The sequence below is a fragment of the Aquarana catesbeiana genome, linkage group LG02 (genome assembly GCF_042186555.1).
Source record: "Aquarana catesbeiana isolate 2022-GZ linkage group LG02, ASM4218655v1, whole genome shotgun sequence".
Lineage (NCBI taxonomy): Eukaryota > Metazoa > Chordata > Amphibia > Anura > Ranidae > Aquarana > Aquarana catesbeiana.
The window spans coordinates 198,084,638-198,092,765 of NC_133325.1; positions in this window are offsets into that span (position 1 = coordinate 198,084,638).

The following is an 8,128-nucleotide window of genomic DNA, read 5'->3' on the forward strand; positions in this document are numbered from 1 at the left end:
GGACTAGTTTGTGGGTGCTTGGCGAACAGCAGCAGTCCGAACAGCAAGGAGATTATTTAAAGTGACAGCGATGTGATATTAATATATACTGTATCCCTCCCCACCACCCTGATCCAAGCTGTACTTACCTCAGTGGGTGCTGAGCTGTCAGTGCCAATGCAGTCTATATAACGGCCAGGGGATTTGAAATCCACACTTTTCTCCCTCTTCTTTATGCACTACTTCACACATGGCTGTGAACCAACTCTTGTATACTGTGAGGGCTGACCCTTCTAACCCTGCTAACCAAAGGTCGAAGAATTTAGATAAAATAGAATTCTAGACCAGAAGGGACAGCTTTAACTAAAATACTGTCAGCTGCATATAAACTCTATTGAAATAAACAGGTTCAACTACTAACATACAACAAGGTGACCACTACACACACACACCATATCACAGATTCAGCTATCTGGTATAGTGAGATAACATGTAGTAAAATAAAAACAAGGAGGCAGATATACTTCTTTCACGTCTTTATATATCACATATATATATATATATATATATATATATATATATATATATATATATATATATATATATATATATATATATATTTATATATAATATATATATATATGTTCTACAGTATCTCATAAAAGTGAGTACACCCCTCACATTTTTGTAAATATTTTATTATATCTTTTCATGTGACGTCGGTGAAGAAATTACACTTCTCCATTTCCCAGAAGATTTGGATGCATTTTGTATGGATCTCAACATAGATCCTCCAGAACTTCCAGGTTGGCAAGACACCATACCCACACTTCCTGCTCCATCGGAAATGAAATGGCAGAAAGTCTCTCGGCAGCGACGCTCAACCACACCGAGCGCTTCTTCACAAGTGGGCTGAAAACTTCAGCAAGCTAGTTGTTTTTCAGTCAACAGGTCGGAAAATGTTCCAGTTTCCCTGATCTATAATAGCTGGGTATCTTTTATGGTTCACCTGCGGTTTACATTTTACTCCCTTAAGTTGGTTTGCTGTGATTATACTCTTTAAGGCGAGCAGTTTGTTAATCATGGTCAGATTGGGATATGGCCTAGGGTTAAAGTTATGGGTTGCACTGTTAATCGCATATGTTGTATCATGTGCCGGCGCCAGACAACACAGATGACGTATGCCTGTATTAGACATGGGGGATCTGGGTCCTAAAATGGCTCCGCTCCCCACCAAGGGGGGCGGGGGGCCTGGTATTCCCAGGCGATTCTCTGTTTTGGGGGGTGTGCTTTGGTTGGCCGGGCTCCTCGTCGTCCCGCATATTGCACCGCAAGGCTTTGCGTGCACAAAGGAGATATGTACATAGATGTCTTTTTTATGTTTTTTCTCTTGGTTTCTACTTTTTCTCTTTCTTCCTTTTCTTTTACCCTCCCCTCTTCCCTCTCCAGCCTTGTAAGATGAAGGTAGAGATTATGTACCCCCAAAGAATCCGATGGCCACTAATTTCCCTTAATATAAGAGGGCTTCACGCTCCTGGTAAAAGACACTCATTATATAGAGAACTTAAACGTTTAAAAGGGGACATTGTATTCCTCCAGGAAACCCATCTCACGCATACAACCTCGGTTAAACTCTATGCTCACCATTACCCTACGTGGTATTATAGTCTTTCTGATGTCACAAAAGCAAAAGCTGTGGCCATTGGATTCCGGACGGGATCCTCTTTTACCTTGGAAGATACTTTTGTAGATCCCATGGGTAGATTTTTATTTTTAAAGGACAGTCTGGGCAACTTACCATGCACCTTAGCTAATGTTTACGCACCAAATCAGGGACAAGCTAGCTTTTTGGCTTCCACGTTAAAAGGGATTTTTCGCACAGATGCATTGTGTTAGAGGGAGATTTTAACACTCCTATGGAACCCTCCCTGGACACTTCCCAGGGCAGATCCAGCATTCCCCATAAACGTCTTACATTTTTACGTAAACAGATACATGAATCTCAGCTCATAGATGTGTGGAGGATAATGCATCCGCGCGAAAAAGACTTTACGCACTACTCGCATCTTCACAGCTCCCATTCACGCATAGATTATTTTTTCATAAACCATCACCATCTGGAGTCAGTTACTAGTTCACATATTGAAATTTCTACAATTTCCGATCATGCCCCCATTAGTATGCAATTACATATCCCGTCCTTACCAAGAAAAACTATGAATTGGAAGATGAATGACTCACTCTTATCGGAGGAAATCGACAGAAAGGAAATTGAGAATGATCTGTATCCCAAGACACATCCCCCGGGGTTCTTTGGGAGGCCCATAAGGCTTTTATTAGGGGGAAGTTGATTGAACTAGGCTCTAGAAAAAAGAAAGACAGAACATATGCGCAATCACAACTCATTAAAGAAATAGGTACACTTGAGAAGGATCATAAACTTTCTAACTCTCCCCTGATCCTTCATTCTCTTACACAGAAAAGGGAGGAATTAAAGGCCCTATTTCACGTAGAAAATACATCCAGACTTCGCATAATATCCCAACACTTTTATGAATGTGGCAACAAACCCAGTCGTCTCCTAACCCGCTCATTGCGACAAAAGAAATCGGCATCTTATATAGCTAAAATAAAGTCTCCTGCGGACATCATGAAATCATAAAACGAATGACATCGCGAAAGAATTTCTTTCCTTTTATCAACAACTTTATAATGTTGGCAAAGTTGCTACATAGAGTCCATCCAGGGAAACACTTATTCAAGACTATCTCACACAGGCTAAATTACCTAGGTTCCCCGCTTCGGCGATCGAGGCTTTGGAGGGGGGGTTCTCCACCGCGGAGCTCGGGAAGGCACTTAAATCAATGGTTACGGGTAAAGCACCGGGCCTTGACGGCTTCACGGTTGCCTATTATCGTACATTTGCGGATACTCTGCTTCCACATCTAACATCATATGCTGACTCGATGGCGACGTTGTTGCGCCTAGGATTAGGACCAAACATACTGACAAGAATTTCAGCATTATACCAATCTCCCTCTGCGCAGCTGAGGATTAATGGTATACTGAGTGAACCTTTCTCCCTCTATAATGGCACCCGGCAGGGTTGTCCCCTCTCACCAATCCTCTTCGCCCTCTCTTTAGAACCCTTTTTAGCAACGATACGCAGCAATCCCAATATACACGGTATCAAAATAGGCACAATGGAGCATAAATATGCAGCATACGCAGACGAAATTTTATTTTATGTTCAACAGCCCCTTATTACTCTCCCAAATCTTATGTCAGCCTTTAATAAATTCGGAGCCCTCTCTAATTTTAAAATTAATCGCTCCAAATCGGAAATCTTAAATATATCCATCCCCGCAGCATGGCCACAATGTTGAAACCGTCCTTTCCTTTTAGCTGGCAACCTCATTCATTAAAATATTTAGGAATATACCTTACATCTAACCCATCCTCTCTGTTTCGTAGGAATTACATACCTTTATTAAACTCAATTAAAACAGACCTACAAAAGTGGACCCAGATGGCTCACTCATGGCTTGGCCGAATTAGCGTTGTGAAAATGAATGTATTGCCCAGACTGCTCTTCATGTTTCAGATGATACTTTATAAGATCCCCCCCGGGTTTTTTAGACTTGTGCAATCTATGATTTGCAAATATGTTTGAAACCGTAAACGACCCAGACTCGCTTACAAATATCTAATCAAGCCTAAACGTGAAGGTTGCTTAGCGATTCCGGACTTTAAACGTTATTATCTTGCAATTATACTAAATCGGATATCAGATTGGAAATACCATAAGAATTCCAAACTTTGGGTACAATTGGAAATGGATCTAAGTGGTACGGACCTGTTCCCTTTAATTTGGATACCTAATAGATTTCGCAAACTAGCCCACTCAACCTCTCCACTCACCAGATCATCCCTAGCAGCATGGGATTAGTTGTGTAAAACACAAAAATGGTGCTACAACTCCCCACTTATGCCATTGACTGGTCATGATTACTTCCCCCCAGGGAACATGGACTTGAGATTCAGCAACTGGATATCGGATTCTCCTCTTCTATTACATCAAGTGATTTCAGACACGGGAATCCTCCCTATATCTCGACTGATAACAGCAACCCCGATATCATTTATGGACCAGTGGAAATATCACCAACTCTCGCAATTTGTTAAATCTCTTCCGCTGCCTCTGCGGTCTGAAATAGAGTTGAATCCAATAGAGTCCATGCTCGCTGGGGAACAACCGCATGATAAACCCATCTCATTCTTCTATCAAGCTCTCCTGTCTTTATCCCCAGCATTGCAACAGCCATTTCTCACTAAATGGGAGCAGGAGCTCCAAAGTCCATTATCAGACAGTCAGCGTACCATTATACTTCAGTTATCCCATATTTCCTCCATATCCTCAAAAGCAGCTGAAGCAAACTATAAACTCCTGACAAGATGGCATTATACTCTTGTAGTGCTCCATAGAACTTTTCCATCTAAATCGGAGCTTTGTTGGAGAGGTTGTGGAGAACAAGGGTCCCATACCCATGTCTGGTGGCCAGGGCTGGACTGGGACAAAAATTTGGCCCTGGACTTCACCCAGACTGGCCCACTTTGACAGGTCTCTCCCATGCCAGCTTGCCACCCAAGCCCCCCCCCCCCACTAGCTATTAGCCGTTCTACATTATTTCTCTTATAGGCAGTACCAGTGGGGAAGCTAGACATTATTTCACCTGGGGCAAAGAATCAGTTTGGCGCCCCCCCCCCAATGGAACAAGATTAGGCAGGAAAGTGAGGCCGCCCTCCTTCCAGATCGTATGATGAGCTTCTAAGTGTTGACTCCTGAGCATCATGTCTGTATTCAGGCGCGCTGCATAACTAGCCAGGGAGAGGAGGTGAGCACTGCGGGGGGGACAGAGGACTGGAGGGAGGCAGCGGTCCACTGTCACTGAAATCGGCCCACTGAGCCATCGGCCCAGCGGGAAACTCCCTGTAGTCCCAATGGCCAGTACATGCCTGCTGGTGGCTATGCCCCCTTATTAAACCATACTGGTCCACTATTTTATATTGGATTAAGGAAATACAGGGGAATGGAGTGGTTAATGACCCATGGGTAATACTATTTCACTTTACGGACCAGCCAATAGGATCATATAAAAAATCTATTACACCCCATCTTCTAAATGCAGCTAAGATGCTTATCCCAAAATATTGGAAGCAACAAGCAACTCCCACGTTACGCCAATGGCTAATGGAGGTTGATCGTATCTACCACATGGAAAGCAGTACGCTCACATTACGAAATAAATCTGAATTAGCTAACAAAATATGGTCCTGTTGGCTCACCTTTAGGTTCTCATCAGTATACGCAGGAATAATGTCCCAACAGGGAAAGTAGCAAAAAGTAGATGGAATTATAAGGTTGAACTCTGCTAAGGCTGGATACCTCCCTTTACCCCTCCCTCATACACACTTTCTCTTCTATTCTCTTATTCTTGCTTTTTCTTCACTATCCACTTTACCTTAAAGTACAGTTCATGGTTGAAAGCAATAATATTTAAAGGTATAGGTATCATAGACGTCTTAATCTTAATATAATTAATGATATTATCCTTAATTTGTAGATTACATATAGGTCTGATGTAATGCTCGGCCTTTCAACACGATTGTTATATGAAGAAATTCAAATGTCTCTGTACAATGTTTATGTCAAATGACAAGTTGTATTCCCATTATGTTTGAGCAGTGGGGATAATGTACCTTTCCCATATATTCATGTTTGGATACTGTACAATGTTCAAATCATATTCAATAAAAACTTATTGAACAAAAAAAAAAGAAATTACACTTTGCTACAATGTAAAGTAGTGAGTGTACAGCTTGTATAACAGTATCAATTTGCTGTCCCCTCAAAATAACTCAACACACAGCCATTAATGTCTAAACTGCTGGCAACAAAAATGAGTACACCCCTAAGTGAAAATGTCCAAATTGGGCCTAATTAGCCATTTTCCCTCCCTGGTGCAATGTGACTCATTAGTGTTACAAGGTCTCAGGTTTGAATGGAGAGCAGATGTGTTAAATGTGGTTTTATTGCTCTCACTCTCTCATACTGGACACTGGGAATTCAACATGGCACCTCATGGCAAAGAACTCCCTGATGCTGCATAAACACGATCGGAAATGCCGCCAGCAAAACTCCGATAAAAGCTTTTTGTCGTAAAATGCGACCGTGTGTATGCTCCATCGGTCTTTTGCTGGCGGAATTCCAGCTAGCAAAAGATTGAGAGCATGTTCTCTATTTTTCGGTCGGGAAAAGTTCGTCTGTATGCAATTTGGAGGGGCAAAAAATCACGCATGCTTGGAAACAATTTGACGCATGCTCGGAAGCATTGAACTTAATTTTCTCGGCTCGTCGTAGTGTTGTATGTCACTGCGTTCTTGACGGTCGAAAGTGCAGAGAACTTTTGTGTCACCATGTGTATGCAAGGCAAGCTTGAGCTGAATTCCGTCGGAAAAACCATCCAAGCTTTTTCTGACGGAAATTCCGATCGTGTGTATGCGGTATTAGGATCTGAAAAAAAGAATTTTTGCTCTACATAAAGATGGCCTAGGCTATAAGAAGATTGCCAAGACCCTGAAACTGAGCTGCAGCACAGTGGTCAAGACCATACAGCAGTTTAACAGGACAGTTTCCACTCAGGACAGACCTCACCATGGTCGACCAAAGAAGAGTGCATGTGCTCTGCGTCATATCCAGAGGTTGTCTTTGGGAAATAGACATATGAGTGCTGCCAGCATTGCTGCAGAGGTTGAAGGGGTGAGAGCCTGTCAGTGCTCAGACCATACGCTGCACGCTGCATCAAATTGGTCTGCATGGCTGTCGTCCCAGAAGGAAGCCTCTTTTAAAGATGATGTACAAGAAAGCCCACAAACAGTTTGCTGAAGACAAGCAGACTAAGAATATGGATTACTGGAACCATGTCCTGTGTTCTGATGAGACCAAGATAAACTTAATTGATTCAGATGATGTCAAGTGTGTGTGGCGGGAACCAGGTGAGAAGTACAAAGACAAGTACAAAGACTTGTCCTGACATCCTTATGTTGCAAGCATTCATTAGTAAATAGATAGGAAAGTATATCATATTTACTCTTCTTAACCACTTCCTGCCCATCCTATAGCGGATTGACGTCCGGGAAGTGGTTCCATTATCCTGACTGGGCGTCATATGACGTCCAGCAGGATAACATGCCGCCGCTCCCGCGGGGGCGCGCATCGCGGCGATCGGTGGAGTGGTGTGTCAGTGTCCAATCACGGCTGATCACGATGTCAATAGGAAGAGCCGTTGAACAGCTTTTCCTCACTTGCGTCTGACAGACGCAAGTAGAGGAGAGCCGATCGGCGGCTCTCCTGACAGAGGGGGGTCTGCGCTGACTGTTTATCAGCGCAGCCCCCCTCAGATCACCACACTGGACCACCAGGGATCGCCACTAGGACCACCAGGGAAGGGGCAACATGTGAATGGCTAGGTATGTACCCCATGGCCATCCACATGTGCCCAATGTGCCAATCAGTGCCCACAAATGGGCACTGATTGGCACCATAATATTGCCTAGATGCCCAGCAATGCCACCCTTAGGAGCATCAGTGCCACCAATCAGTGTCATCAGTGCCACCCATCAGTGTCCATCGGTGCCACCTGTCAGTGCCCATCAGTGCCCACTTATCAGTGCCCATCAGTGCCCATCCGTGCCACCTATCAGTGCCACCCATAAGTACCCATCAGTGCCACACATAAGTACCCATCAATGCCACCTACGAGTGCCCATCAGTGCTGCCTATGAGTGCCCATCGGTGCCACCTATGAGTGCCCATCAGTGCTGCATACCAGTGCCACCTATCGGTGCCCATCAGTGCCACCTATCAATGTCCATCAGTGCCGCCTATCAGTGCCCATCATCAGTGCCCGTCAGTGCCACCTCATCAGTGCCACCTCATTGGTGCCACCTCATCGGTGCCCATCAATGCCGCCGTATCAGCGCCCGTCAGTGCAGCCATATCAGTGCCCATCATTAAAGAAGGAAACGTACTTATTTACAAAAATTTTTAACAGAAACAAAGAAAAACTTGTTTTTTTTCAAAATTTTC